The sequence below is a fragment of the Notechis scutatus genome, chromosome 9 (genome assembly GCF_049901735.1).
Source record: "Notechis scutatus isolate UNSWTSFEM ecotype Mainland chromosome 9, rNotScu1.2, whole genome shotgun sequence".
NCBI classification, from domain to species: domain Eukaryota; kingdom Metazoa; phylum Chordata; class Lepidosauria; order Squamata; family Elapidae; genus Notechis; species Notechis scutatus.
Genome location: NC_142017.1, coordinates 17,823,148 through 17,838,137, shown reverse-complemented (window position 1 = coordinate 17,838,137; position 14,990 = coordinate 17,823,148). Strand labels below are relative to the sequence as shown.

Below are 14,990 nucleotides of genomic sequence, written 5' to 3'. Positions count from 1 at the left end.
GGCTGATGGGCGGGCCCAACCAGTGGTCATAACTACCAGTACGGGCGAGCCGGTCCAAACCAGCTAACAGTCCACCATTGAACCTAGAGCTAAGGAGAAATTTCCTGTCCGTGAGAACTACTAATCAGTGGAACGTCTTTTTGTCAGTGTTCCAGCAAACCTCCATTCCAATCAATACCTCCTAGACAGATATATCTGAAAGATACCTTTATTTGGATAGTAACTGGCATATCTGTGGAATCCCGAATCTGAAAGTTTTTTGGGCTTCCTTGCAATATTGAAAACTACAAATCCATCCCGCGCTTGGCCGTCATCACATCACATGGCCCAATCACAATCCATCCTAAAATAAGATTCTTATTTCATTCTGCGCCATACTCAGTGACCTTGAACTAACAAAATAATTTTATTTTGTCTACTTAGAGATTATTCATTTGAATCCCCCCTCCCACTTGTAGCAGCGTGGGAGCATCGGATCTCAATATGGCTTCCAAAGCTGACAGTTGTCTCTGGAAATGATGGGTTCTCCACCACTGGAGGTTTTCAAGAAGAGACTGGACAGCCATTTTTCTGGAATAGTATAAGGCAGGGTTGTCAAACTCCCAGCCGGTGGGCCAGATGTGCTGGCCATGCCCACGCCTGGTTTAGCGAAGGGGGGAAAAACTTCTGATATGTCACATGACGCTGTCGTGATGGCACGAGTTTGATACCCCTGATCTAAGGTCTCCAAGGGGTTGGACTTAGAAGACTTCCAAGTTTCCTTCCACCCCTATTATTCTGCACTCTGTGTTCTATCTTTTCACGTGCATTTAGCATGCTTCTGAGATAGATCTCAACCCATGTCCAAAAATAGAGAATTAGGTCAGGAGGGATGGAGGAGGAGTTGTTGAGAAGCATGAAAAGTGGTTGAGAAGCATCAAGGAGAGTCCCTCTTGCTTCACTCAGCACACTTCCTCTAACGGGGCTATTTTTGGACATAGATTTAGCATATTTCCAAAACAGTGGTAGATTCTACCTTCCAAAATAAACTGAGTCATTAGCACAAGACGTCTCTACAAGCCGGTCTTAAGTGGCAGGCAAACTGCCATTTAAGCAACTTTAAAGCTGGCTAAACTTTCTATCCAAGGAAAATGAACAATGGTTGGGCTTCCCATTCACTAATGAGGTTGGCAAGAAATGCAACTAAAAAACCATTTACACCATTATTGTCCTTAATTTGTCCAAAACCAGAGGTGGTATTCAACAGGTTCTAACCAGTTCTGGAGAACCGGTAGTGGAAATTTTGAGTAGTTCGGAGAACCAGCAAATACCACCTCTGACTGGCCCCACCAACCCCATCTCTTCTCTGTCTCCCATCAAGTCCCAGCTGATCGGCTGGGTCTTCTTTTGTTGCCCTGCACAGGAGAATGGAGCTGGAAAGTAGGTTAGTGGGGTGGGGAGGGAATGGGGATTTTGCAGTAACCTTCCCCTGCCACGCCCACCAAGCCACGCCCACAGAACCGGTAGTAATAAAAATTGAATCCCACCACTGTCCGAAATGGAACATTAATCTTTCCTCAGATTCCCATTTTTACATGGACTTCAAGGAGCCCCCCCAAAGCATTCAAAGGGGTTGCCCATCCCTCTTAAGTGTCTTGAGGAACATTTGTAAAACATGCCAACTTTGGTTAGATTTTGAGTGGTTCAGTTTGTTGTGTGAACAGGGATGATTTAGCTAGTTTGCCATTCCCTGAAACTCAGAGAATGAGTCAGTTTCATAACTAAGTTAATATATTAGTGATAAAATCAGATAAGCAAAACACAATTTTTGTGTGCATGTAGCATGTGTATGTATACATACTTCAACAGGATTGTCTACTTCTTTCAACGTGATGATATACTTCACCTACACACTAAAACAAACATCTGTTCTCCAGAACAAGTTGATTCCTTAATTATTCAACCCAACAATCTAACATCCCAAGTAAACAAATCAATGCATTACCTACCATCATAGAAATATTAAATCCCATCTGGAACAAATGCACAATTTGTTGTGCATAAACAACAATACACTAAAGCAACCATTTGTGATGTTCTTCTTTTGGAAATCAATGCATTATCTTCTTGATATCAAAAGATTGATATCAAAAGATTGATATCAAAAGATTGAAGAGCAGCTAAGATGATTAAAGGCCTGGAGACTAAAATGTTTGAAGAACAGTTGCAGGAATTAGACATGGCTAGTCTAGAGAAAAAGAAGGACTCAGGGGGAACCTGAGGGCAGTATTCCAGTATTGGGGGGCTGCCACAAATAAGGGGGGAGGTCAACCTATTTTCCAAAGCACCAGAAGGCAAGAGAAGAAACAATGGATGGAAACTAATCAAGGAAAGAAGAAACCTGGAATTAAGGAGAAACTTCCTAATAGTGGGAACAATTAACCAATGGAAGAGAAGTTACCTTCAGAAGTTGTGGGTGCTTCATCCCCGGAGGTTTTTAAGAAAATACTGGACAGCCAGTTGTCTGATATAGTGTGTGTCTCCTGCTTGAGCAGAGTGTTGGACTAGAAGACCTCCAAGATCCCTTCCAGGTCTATTCTGATTAGATTAGATTTTTATCCAACTTTGAGAACAATTATAGATGTTTGGGACATAATAAACTCACTCCAATTACTGAACCTAGTAATGAAGCTAGGTAGTGATGTTGTTGGATTCATTGATGTTCTGGAGACTTTTACAACCTTGGTGGAAAATGAGCTGTAACTCTTATTAGGCACGAAAGAGTTACAATGAGAACTTGAACTGCCTGGGGGAATTTTGGGCCTCGGTCAGCTGAACAAGGAGGAGGAGTTTTACGTTGCAACTGACTCATTGCCATCTGAGCTTGAAGCTGTTTTGCTGATCCGGCTGCTAGAAATTTTGTCCACCAATTTAGGTTAAGAACATTCCTCTACTTGAATTCTTGGAGGTAAGTCCAGATTTTTTTTCCCCCTGCAGGGAGTTTCTTCTGCATTCCACAATTCAAGGGGTAGTTTGGTCTCCCTTGTTGTACGAGCAGCCTTCAGACTATTGCAAGTGGTAAAAAATATATACGTTTGAGTGTTTTATTGCTTAGAAGAGTAAATAGAATAGAATAGAATAGAATAGAATAGAATAGAATAGAATAGAATAGAATAGAATAGAATTCCTTATTGGCCAAGTGTGGTTGGACACACAAGGATGCAAATATTCTCAGTATACATAAAAGAAAAGATACATTCGTCAAGAATCATAAGGTGGAACACTTAATGATTTGCAAGCTCTGATAAGGCAAAGAAACACTTAAATGAGGAGCACAATGACATGCGGTTGAAAAACTTCGTGGGTTGATCAGTTGATAATGAGATATGGAAAGTTATTCTTGCCGTATCGGGAAATTCTCTCTCTCTTTCTCCCTCCCTCCCTCTTTAAGATGTCTGTGCCACTTCATTTCAAAGTGATTTGTGTAATGATCCAGCCCCTTCTATAATTATTTCCCTGACATGTATTACTGAATGATTGTTCATGAATTCTTTTTTTATGTTAATGAAAAAAATCAGCTGATTAAAAATATTCTTTTACTGTTTCCCTTTTATTCCCCCTGAAGGATTTCCTCCCCCTAATTCTTGTTTACAGTTAGATTTGAAATGGAATCTAATCTTTTCAATCATTTCCTTTCTGCAAAACAATAATGCAAATGGTTCATCCTTAAGTGCCGTTAAGAAACCATTGTGTGGCCATTTACAAGTTGGTTTGTAAAAGTAAGTCCTATAGAATGGGGTGGTTTTACTTACAAGTGGGCATGTTTACACTGTGGTGTCAGAGAATAATTTTCTAGTAGTATAAACTGTCCTGTTTATTTTCTTGTATAAAAGGAAATGAGGAATGGTTTTTACAATTGTCAACAAACATATTTCTTTCCCTATTGAGAAAAGCTGCCAATTCATGACTTCTTAGAAGATGGTTTGGATATTTTAAATCATCTTTGGTCAGGAATAATGGGTTTGATTTCCAGGTTTTGGAGGTTCTGCAAGCTTCTGGTTCCTGTTTGAGGTAGGAAAGGGATTTGCTTTTAGTTGGTTTTGATTCTACTTTTTGTTTGACCTATTTGTTGAATTTCCTATTGCTTCTTCGGTGACTCGTTGATGCATTGTAAGGCTGTGGTTTTGTCACGCCTTCAATGATAATGACCATGATAAAGATGATGATTGCTAGTCAGCCATCTCTGAACAGCTGAGTAGCCCTGCCTTCAGGGAATTTAAAATCTGCCATTTTACACAAGGAAAGCAATAGAGGAAATGTCAGGCACCACCAAGGAGTAAGGTAAAGCAAATTCAAGACATCGGTTATGACAAAGGTCTCCAAATGTGGCCACTTTAAGACTTGTGGACTTCAACTCCCATTCTGGGAGCTGAAGTCCACAAGTCTTAAAGTTGCCAAGCTTGGGGACCCCTGGGTTATGATGATGCAATAGCAAGTTCATTATTGGTGTGTCCCAAGTGACATAGAATAACAGAGTTGGAAGGGACCTTGGAGGTCATCTAGTCTAACCCCCTGCTTGAGCAGGAGAGTCTAGTCCAAATATTAGCCTCTATCTAGTGTGCAATGTACATTTTTTTAAAAAAGAAGGGTTGCAGCCACCATTTTCATTTTTTTATTATCATACCCTGCAGACAGAGACAGAAAGTACATGGAGATGAGATGTTTAGTGAGCATCCAGACAGCCTTTGCCAATCTGATTTGCTGGGAACACAGATGGCTAAAGGGAGAGAGATCAAGTGAGGAAGTAGTCATTGTGGTGTCCGTCACAAGGTAGGTTCATAGAACATAGAATCATAGGGCTTGGAGGTCTTCCAGTCCAGGAGTCTCCAACCTTGGCAACTTTAAGACTTGTGGACTTCAACTCCCAGAATTCCTCAGCCAGCTTTACTTGGTTGCTTTGCTGGCTGAGGAATTCTGGGAGTTGAAGTCCACAAGTCTTAAAGTTGCCAAGGTTGGAGACCCCTGTATCTAGTCCAATCCTCTGTTCAAGGCAGGAGCCTTACATCATCCAATTAAAATGGTTGTCCAGTCTATTTTTGAAGATCTTCAGTGATGGAGCACCCACAACTCCAGAAGGCAAACTGTTCCATTGATTAGTTGACCTCACTGTCAAAAAAATTTTTTCTCTCCATCTAGGTTGGCTCTCTCTTTGAAAAGCTTCCACCCAGGTTTGTTTTGCCATCTGGGGCTTTGAAGAATAAGTCAACCCCCTGTTCTCTGTGACAGTCCCTCAAGTATTGGAAGTTCTTGAAGACTGCTATCATGTTCCCCTCTAATATCTCTCTTCAATAGGCTGGATATACCTAGCTAGAAGGACTCAGGGTGACATGATGGCAGTTTTCCAGAATTTGAGGCCACAAAGAAGAGGGGGTCGACTTATTTACCAAAGCACCTGAAGGCAGGACAAGAAGCAATGGCTGGAAACCAGTCAAGGAGAGAAGCAACCTAGAACTAGGGAGAAATTTCCTAACAGTGAGGACAATTAACCAGTGGAACAGCTTTCCTTCAGACGTTGGTGGGAGCTTCATCCCTGGAGGTTTTTAAGAAGAGACTGGACAGCCATTCGTCTGAAATGGTATAAGTTCTCCTGCTTGAGCAGGGGGCTGGACTAGAAGACCTCCAAGGTCCCTTCCAGCTCTATTCTGAATTAAACCCTTGTATGGATTACCCTTCAGATCCTTTTATTATCTTTGTTGCTTTTCTCTGCATACTTTCCTTACTTCAGTTGTGGGTTGGATATGGATACTTATGGTGAGGATGCTTGCAAAACAGAGTAACTAAGGGATGGGCTACTTGTGCCTTGAAATGTGTCTCCCCGTTCACCTTCAAATATTTTTGCAGCTTTCTCTGCTGCTACCAGTAGATGTTGCAAGAGATGCGGGGAAGTCAAAGTTTTTTTTCCTGAAATTTCAACACCTCGTAGGGGATTCCCCTATTTCTGGAATTGCTCCATAGCTGGAGGTTTTCAAGAAACCTCAACAATCATTGGTCTGAAATGGTATGAAGACTCCTACCTTGGGGGTGTTGGTTTTTCCTCCAACTTCTGGTGGGTTTTTTTTAAATGTCTTTTGTGCCCATTGTGCCTTCTTCCACAAACTCTACTTAAAAATTAGATTCATGAAGTTTGCCAAGCCAGTCAGGAATGGTCCAGAGATATCTTGGCTGAATGGGGTTTGAATCTGGACCTTCTCGGTCATGATTCCATGCTTTAATTGTTGCATTACGTTGGCTTTGCGACAACTGTATTTCTGGTTGGAACAACATTTTCAAGGTTTGTGCTGGGAGCTGGATCAGCCAAGTCATCAAGAACTGCTTTTGTACCAATAGGGAATTCTCCTCCTCCTCCTCCTCCTCCTCCTCCTCCTCCTCCTCCTCCTCCTCCTCCTCCTCCTCCTCCTCCTCCTCCTCCTCCTCTCTCTGTGTGCCTTTGGATCTGTTGACTGGCCAAATCCCTTGGTAAGATATCAGTGGTGAGATTCAAAAATTTTTACTACCAGTTCTGTGGGCGTGGCTTGGTAGGCATGGCAGGGGAAGGTTATACTGCAAAATCCCCATTCCCTCCCCACCCCACTAACCTGCTTTCCAGCTCCATTCTCCTGTGCAAGGCAACCAAAGAAGACCCAACCAATCAGCTGGGACTCTGGAAGCAGAGAATAGATGGGGTTGGCGGGGCCAGTCAGAGGTGGGATTTCCCGGTTCTCAGAACTACTCAAAATTTCCATTACTGGTTCTCCAGAACTGTCAGAACCTGCTGAATACCACCTCTGTAAGATATCAAAGATAGTTGGCCATTGCCCCCTTCCTAAGGCTGGCAAAGAGGAAGTGGCCCAAGGTCACCCAGCTGGCTTTAAAAATCTGTACAGGAAGTCCTTGACTTATAGTCATTCATGTAGCCACTGTTTGAAGTTACGATAACTGGAAAAAGTGACTTACGATGAGTTCTCAACCTGTCATAATATCCCAATGGTTACCTGATCAAAACTCAGTTGCTTGGCAACTGGCAAGTATTTCGGATAGGTGCAGGTCACGTGATCACTCTCTGTGACCTTCCCAGGGAAAATTCTGAACAGCAACTATCCAATAGGAGAAGCCCGATTTGCTGAACGATCATACAATTTGCTTACCAACTGCAGCGAGTCACTTACAACCGGGGCAAAAAGATCATAAAGGCAGGTGTGGCTCACTTAACAACTGCCTTGCTTTGTAACAAATTCTGGTCCCAATTGTGGTCGTAAGTCAAGGACGACCTGCACTTTTTGCCACTAAAATGGTTTCCAACCTTTTTGTTTAATCAGTTGACTTTCAAACACCCCATTCCTGGATTTGTATGGAAAAACCATACAAAACTCTTGACTTACAACTGTTTATTTAGTGCCCATTCAAAGTTACAACGGCACTGACAGTTGATACGAAAGGCAGACTGCGTTCGGCAGGCTGCTGGGAGCAAATGTGACTTTATCCTGTGTTGTCGTGGCTTATCTGTGTTCCTGGCATCTTCCCAACTATGTGAGTTTTGCCGTGCTTTCAAGTCTGAAATTCTTGCTCCTGCCCTGCCAAACTAATTACTTCAGTTTGACTTGTTTGGACTTTAATTTATAGTTTGTGTTGCTCATGTTTTTGACTTAATTTTCTGCGGTCAAAGGTTGTTCCTGGGAGAGTTTTTCTCCAGCCAGAAGGTAACCAGGACATTGGGGGCAAAGTTGGAGATAATAGTTGGACTCCTACTGATTATCTGACTGTGTTGCGTTCGTGCCATGCCCGGGGTCATCACAGTACCACTGTAGTCCAGCTTTTTGCCTGCAGATTCAGTCTTAATTGGTGTGATAGGAAAGGAAAAGTGAAAGTGTGGAGATGGAAGAAACAAACATTGAAGCGACTCTTTTCTGAGCAGGAAGGGTGGAACAGTCTGACTCTGTTTGCCTTCCTTTGTAGTCTAGATCCCCGTTTGGCTCCTGGTAGGGGATAAGAGTTAATAGTAAACCGTGCTGGCCTTTTGTTCATGACTCCCAAGGCAACAATTTTTTTAAAAAATCCCCTGGCATAAATATTTAACTACCTTTCATTTACTTTGCTAATTCCCATCCCTTCTTAAACTGAACAAAAACAGCTTTGAATTCCCCACATTCTAGACAAACAAGGAAATAATTCATTGTCTCAAGTTTAGCTCTTAAAATGGAATAGACGGAGGAGCAGCTGTTTCATTGAATCAGTGGTTCTTTGGTGCTTTTGGTGGTCTTTTTAAAAAAAAACCTCTTTGGTTATGTATAACATGTATAAACTCCGGGTCTGCGTTCGAAGTAGTGCACCCCATAGGAAGTAGAACTCTGGGGCAGGTAGATTCCTCAACTGTTTATGGAGCCAATTCAAATTAAGGAAAACAGTTCAGCTCTGGAGAAAAAGGGTCCAATATTCTCTGCTGAGGGAATACCGAAGCAGCCTTCTGTTGTTTCTAAATTACAGGTAGTCCTCGCCTTACAACAATTCACTTAGTGACCATTTGAAATGACACTGGCAACTGGAAAAAGTGACTTATGACCATTTTTACACTTATGACCATTGCAGCATCCCCATGGCCACAGGATCAAAATTTAGCTTGGCAACTGACTCATATTTATGACCGTTGCTGTGTCCCAAGATCATGTGATCCCCTTTTGCGACCAACTGACAAGTCAGTGGGGAAGCCTGATTCACTTAACAACCATGTTCCTAACTGAACAGCCACAGTGTCATGCCCCTGTCAGAATCTGATTTGAAGGGGGAGGCCGAACAGCTGACAGGGAGTGGGAGCGTGGTTCCGTTGGATGTGGAAGAAACTGGGAAAGAGCAAAGGCCGGCTGGGCAGAGCAGGACAGAGGTAGAACAAGGGAGAGGGGGGTCAGAGGAAGACCCAGGCCCACCCCCTCTTCATCCTAGGGCACACAGGGAAGAACAGAGAAGGGAGCAACGTGAGTGAGTTGCGTGGCTTATGGGGAGAGGAAAGGGCCCTGATTCCCTTCATTAGCTGCAGCTGGGAACACAGTGCTTAAGAAGGGAGTTTGCGGACAGCTTGCATGAGTTATCTTTTATGGTCGAGGCTTGTCTGGGTTCCTGGCGTCTTCCCAACAATGTGTGTTTTGTTGGCCTTTAAAGTCTGCAATTCCTTATCCTGCCCTGTCCAGTTAATTGCTGCAGCATGGTTTGTATGGATTTTTATTTACAGTTTATATGTACTTTGCTTTCGGACTGAATTTCTTCCACTTAAAGACTGTTCTTGGGATAGTTTTTCTCCAGCCTAAGGTAACTGGACATTGGGGGCAAAGTTGGAGGTATTAAAGGGATTTTTGTTACTTATGTGACTGTGTTGCCTTTGTGCCACGCCCCTTTGGGTCATCACACGCAGTATTCCCTTAACAACGGCGGCAAGAAAGGTTGTAAAATGGGGCAAAACCCCACTGAACAACAGTCTCACTTAGCAACAGAAATTTTGGGCACCGATGTGGATGTAAGTTGAGGACCACCTGCCTTGCTTCAAATTCTTCTTCCATGCTAGCTTCTGGGAGTGATGCGCTTTAATGGCGGTTCAGTTCTTTGTAGTTTTAGGAAACCTTCCTGCCTTTAATTCTCCATGTGGGAGTTTCCTTCCTTGCTGCAGGCAGCATCTCTTTGATTTAATCTTCCCCGTCTACAACAGTGAGCGAACTTCTGTAATTAGTCCTTCAGTTTCACTGAGATCCAGTGCCAGGTTTGTGTTGTAATTCAGAGATTCGTGCTGGACAAAAAACAGGTGTCTTAAGAGATAGGTGGCAGGGATAAGGAACTGTTAAGACTTCCTCGATGCTGCTAGGCAACTACTATAGGTACAGTCTGGGGAGTTCTTCAAGGGTTGGAAGTCCAACCATGAACTTAAGAAGAAATTTCCTGATAGTGAGAACTATTCATTAATGGTTCCATTCCCTTGGCTAGCCCCAAGGGAAATCAGGAAGGACCAGGTTGTTCAAATGACTATATGGATTTATTTGCAAAAATCTGAACCACTAACAGATAAAGGAAATTGGGGGTAGATAAGAGTGGAAGTCTATGGAGATGCACCGTCATCCAGGTTCATGGTTGATTCCAAAGGTTCATTTTTTAAGAGGCAACTGGACTTTCTGGTTTTTCTTTGAAGACGTTTTGCTTCTCATTCCAGAAGCTGAAGAAGGATGAGAAGCAAAACCAGGGGTGGGATTCTACCAGTTCGCACCTATTCGCTAGAACCGGTTGTTAACATTCTGAGCAGTTCGGAGAACCGGTTGTTAGAAGAAATTACTGGCCTAATCCTGTAAGGAAGGTAGGAAGGAAGCATTCTGGTGTTGCTTACAGAAACTGCCTCTCCATTAACCCCTATTACCTTCTTGGCAGGACTAGACTTCCTGTCTCAGGAACTTCTCTGGAGTTTTTTTTCCTCTCCTTTGCTGGTACTTTGCTTGTGTGGAGGGACCATTCAAAGTTACGATGGCACTGAAAAACGTGGCTTATGACCCTTTTTCACACTTACGACTGTTGCAGCTTCCCCACAGTCATGAGAGGCCAGGCGAGGAGATGCATGCCTCGATTTGAGTGATATTGAGTTGGCCACGCCCAGCCAATAACATTACCACCAAGCCACATCCACCCAGTCACATGACCCACCAAGCCACGCCCACCAACTAAGCCACGTCCACAGAACCAGTTGTTAAAAAATTTGAATCCCACCCCTGAGCAAAACATCTTGCAAGAAAAAAGAAGAACTAGGAAGTCCAGTTGCCTCCTGAAAAAGCACCTTTGGGATAAGGGTGGAAGGAATTCAAGGTGGACTGGACTTGGATCTCTTGTGGGCGCGAAGGGACTGATGACTCTTTCCCCTGGCCTCAGCCTGGTCATCTCCTGTATTGCCTTTAGAAGTTGTGGGTGTTCTATCACTGGAGATTTTCAAGAAGAAATTGGACATCCATTTATTCAGAATGGTATAGAGTCCCCTGCTTGAACAGGAGATTAGACTACAAGACCTCCATGGCCCCTCCCAACTGTGTTATTCTGTATTCTATGTTCTAAGTCCAGCCAACTTCTAGCTTCCCATCCTGACTTCATCTAAGGTGCTTATTTTATCTATATATATAGATAAAAAGCAATACTCATGCATCATCACAAAACCCCCAGAACCGTAAAGCCTACAAACTTGACATTTGGCATTTATACTCCTCTTGGTTTCTAGGTGCTCACTAAGAAAGGGTTTTTCGAAATAACCACCAGAGCATTAGCATTTCCTATATTATTGTTATTAACATGCTCTGATGCTAAGGAGTTCTACTCCCCCTCCCCACCTGAAAAGAAATCTGTTCCAAGTGCAAAACACAAGCAGGGGAGAGGAATTTCAGTTTTAGTTTCCCAGCACCAAGCAGCTTTAGTACAGAACAGTGGAGCTAAGCCACGCCCAGGCTCCTTGCTGTCTCCTTGCTCACACAGCAAATACTGTTTCACTTTCCAAACAGCCTTCAACTCTCTCACACACTGACAGGATGCTAGCTGATGGATTCTGGTAAGCAGAGGCACAATTCCCCCCCGCTTATTTTCCTCCCAAAAAACTAAGCCTGACCACATAGTTTCATACTGAAGCACAGGTATCAAGCTAGTGTTATATAAACAGACTTAATTTGGTAACAGAGTTGACTCGTTTTGGGGACTGACATTGAACAGCACCTCATAAAAACTAACCAGTCAGGCTGGATTCGTGCAACATGCTAAGCCAATCATTACATAACATACAGTCCTAGGTTAAAAATACTCATCCTTTGGCTCAGAGACAAGGAAAAATTGGGAACCTGTTGAAAACATTCCCAGAATAAAATATGTTCTACAAAAGTTTCCAGAATCAAAACTTTCCTCGGGCAACTTTGACACTTTCAGGATTGTAATGATTGATATTTAGGGGATTTTTTAAAAAAATTGAGAAAGTATAAGTGGATTTCTACTGCCTATGATTTTACTGTGTATAATCCAACATTGTTTCCAATTATTTTTCCCTCCTCTCCACATAGCAGTTTTTGGCGTCTTTGTTTATACAGTTCAAACATCCGTTTGGTTAGGCATTGTGTTTATATTTCAAATAGAGGAACCCACATAAGATGGGTGTTCAGATGGATCGTACTTGTTTACAGGTAGTCCTCAATTTATGACCATAGTTGACCCCAGGATTTTGGTCATTAAGTGGCCATCATGTGACCAAACTTGATTTATAGCAGTAACTGGGAGAGGGATCTTGGAGTCTTAGTGGACAACCAGTTAAATATGAGCCAGCCGTGTGCAGCGGCAGCCAAAAAAGCCAATGCGATCCTAAGCTGCATTAACAGAGGGATACAATCAAGATCAAGTGGGGTACTAATACCACTCTATAAAGCCTTAGTAAGGCCACACCTAGAGTACTGCATCCAGTTTAGGACACCACACTATAAAAAAGATGTTGAGACTCTAGAAAACGTGCAGAGAAGAGCAACCAGGATGAGTAGGGGATGGAGGCTAAAACATACAGTGAATGGTTGCAGGAACTGGGCATGGCTAGTCTAGTGAAGAGGAAGGACCAGGGGAGACAGGATAGCAGTCTTCCAATATTTGAGGGGCTGCCACAGAGAGGAGGGCGTCAAGTTATTTCCCAAGTCACCTGAAGGCCAGACAAGGAATAATAATGGATGGAAACTGAACAAGGAGAGATTCAACCTGGAAATAAGGAGAATTTTTCTGACAGTGAGAGCAATCAACCAATGGAACAGAAGTTGCCTTTGGAAGTTGTGGGGCTTCATCACTGGAGGCTTTCAAGAAGAAATTGGACTGCCATTTGTCAGAAATGGTGTAGGGTCTCATGCTTGGGCGTGGAGGGGTTGGACTAGATGACCTACAAGGTCTCTTCCAACTCTGTTAATCTATAATCAGTGGAACAACTTGTCTCCAGAAGGTGTGGATGCTCCAACACTGGAAGTTTTTAAGAAGAGATTGGAAAACCACTTGTCTGAAGTGGTAGAGGATTTCCTGCCTAAGGAGGGGGTTGGACTAGAAGACCTCCAAGATCCCTTCCAACTCTTCTATTCTATTCTATTCTATTCTATTCTATTCATTCCTTACTCTATTCATTCCTTACTCTATTCTATTCTATTCTACTCTACTCTTATTTCCTATTCTATTTTGCTCAATTCTATCCTTAATTCATATTCTATTCTATTCTGTTCTATTTTTAGATGGCTTGTAAAACTTCCTGGTTTTTAAGCAGATTACATGTTGTTTCAGTGAATCCAGCTATCTAATGGGAATTTTCTCTCTTTTGCAAGCTTTCTCTTTGTGCTCTTTGTCTGAAACAAAATAAGCAAAGAAAGATTAAGCTTACGCATGATTAAACCTTCTGGATAAAAGAGTGTGAGCTAATTTTCTCGGAAGTCTTCCTCAAATGCTCTCCCTCCTAGCATCCCTTAGATAAGATCAAGCCATGGATAGTCCTTGCGATGCCTTTTTTTAGTTTCTTGGGCCTTGTGAAGACAACCGGGCTGTGAATGATCCTTCCTGGATGCTACTGTCTGGGTTGTCTTGTCAACACTTCCATAGTTGCAATATTCAATGTTCTGTCTCGCCTTTCTTCTTTCCAAAAAGATGAAAGAGTACAAACTCACACAAACACAGGCAGGCAAGCTGACTCGGACTTCACAGAGTTAATTCTTTATAACGGATAATGTCCCGGGCATTCCAACACGCTCTGCCTGCCAAGTCCGAAATGATAACAGATAAAAGCTACTCACTGAAACTTACAAGGCAGACCACGAAAAACATTCACGACGAAAAACCTGAAAGAAGAGTAAACTTTGCCCCGTACAAAGTTCCAGCCCACAACACACCCATTTTTATCCCCTGTGGGGTGTGGCTCAATAACTCAGCTCACTCTCTGACCCTCCCACGCCTTCTATGTTGCTGCTCACGTTTCACCCTATGACGCTGCCTAGGATCAAGCCAACATTTGTCCTCTTGACTCCCTGTCAGGGGCTGCTCCGATATGCCCTCCTCCTCCTGATTAATCTCAGGCTGTTCCTCTCGGTTGTCTGCTGAAACCTGAGGCATTATCAGGGAGGAAGGCATTGCCAGAGAGGAAGGTCCTGGGGAGGAAGGCATTCCCTGTTCCTCCTCATCATCTTCCGAGTCCTCTTCCTCTAACAGCACAGGCTCGGGAATCGGAGCCACAACAATTCAATATGATCCAAACCCCCCAAAACAGGGGGATCTCTGATACAGGTAGCCCTTGACTTACAACAGATTGTTTAATGACTGTGTCAGCTTTGAAAGCCATATTGAAACCAGATGCTCTCACGCTGCCCCATTTGAGCCTGGGAGTGGGAGGGTGGAAGTTCTTTGGGCATATGTAGTTAGACAAAATAACATTATTTTTGTAGTTCGAGATCATGCTATTGTGTGCATATGTGAGGGGAAGTCTTCAGTTGGGACGGATGGTGATTGGGGCATGTGATATGATGATGGGTGCAGGGGATGGATTTGTAGCTTTGATTATTGCAAGGAAGCCCGGAATTTTCAGATTCGGGATTCCCCCAGTTGTGCCAATTACTATCCGAAATAAAAATAACTTTTGAGCGATGTCTGTCTCGGAGTTATTGGTTGGAGAGGAGGTTTGCTGGAACGCTGACATTCTGTTTGACATTTCAATGGCGCTGAAAAAAAGTGACATATGAGCGTTTTTCACACTGGTGATCGTCACAGCATCTCCATGGACAGGTGGTCAAAATTCGGGTGCTTGGCAATTGGCCCATAGTTATGATGGTTGCAGCATCCCAGGGTCATGTGGTAACTTTTTGCGATCCTCTGACAACTCAGAAGTCTGATTTACTCAACATAACTTAACAACTGCAGTGATTCACTTAACAGATATGGCCAGAAAGGTCATAAAATGGGCAGGGGGGGAAACTGTC

The 14,990-nt window shown here is 43.1% G+C and overlaps 1 protein-coding gene across 1 annotated transcript in view; it reads left to right on the top strand.

Annotated features, from left to right (window-relative positions):
• The first annotated feature begins 2,825 nt into the window (after positions 1-2,825).
• LOC113426019 (receptor-interacting serine/threonine-protein kinase 2-like) overlaps positions 2,826-14,990 on the top strand; it is a 33,238-nt gene continuing 21,073 nt past the window's right edge. The window contains exon 1 of the mRNA XM_026688335.2: positions 2,826-2,947. The gene's annotated coding sequence lies outside the window, so the exon portion shown is untranslated. The remainder of the gene's footprint in view (positions 2,948-14,990) is intronic.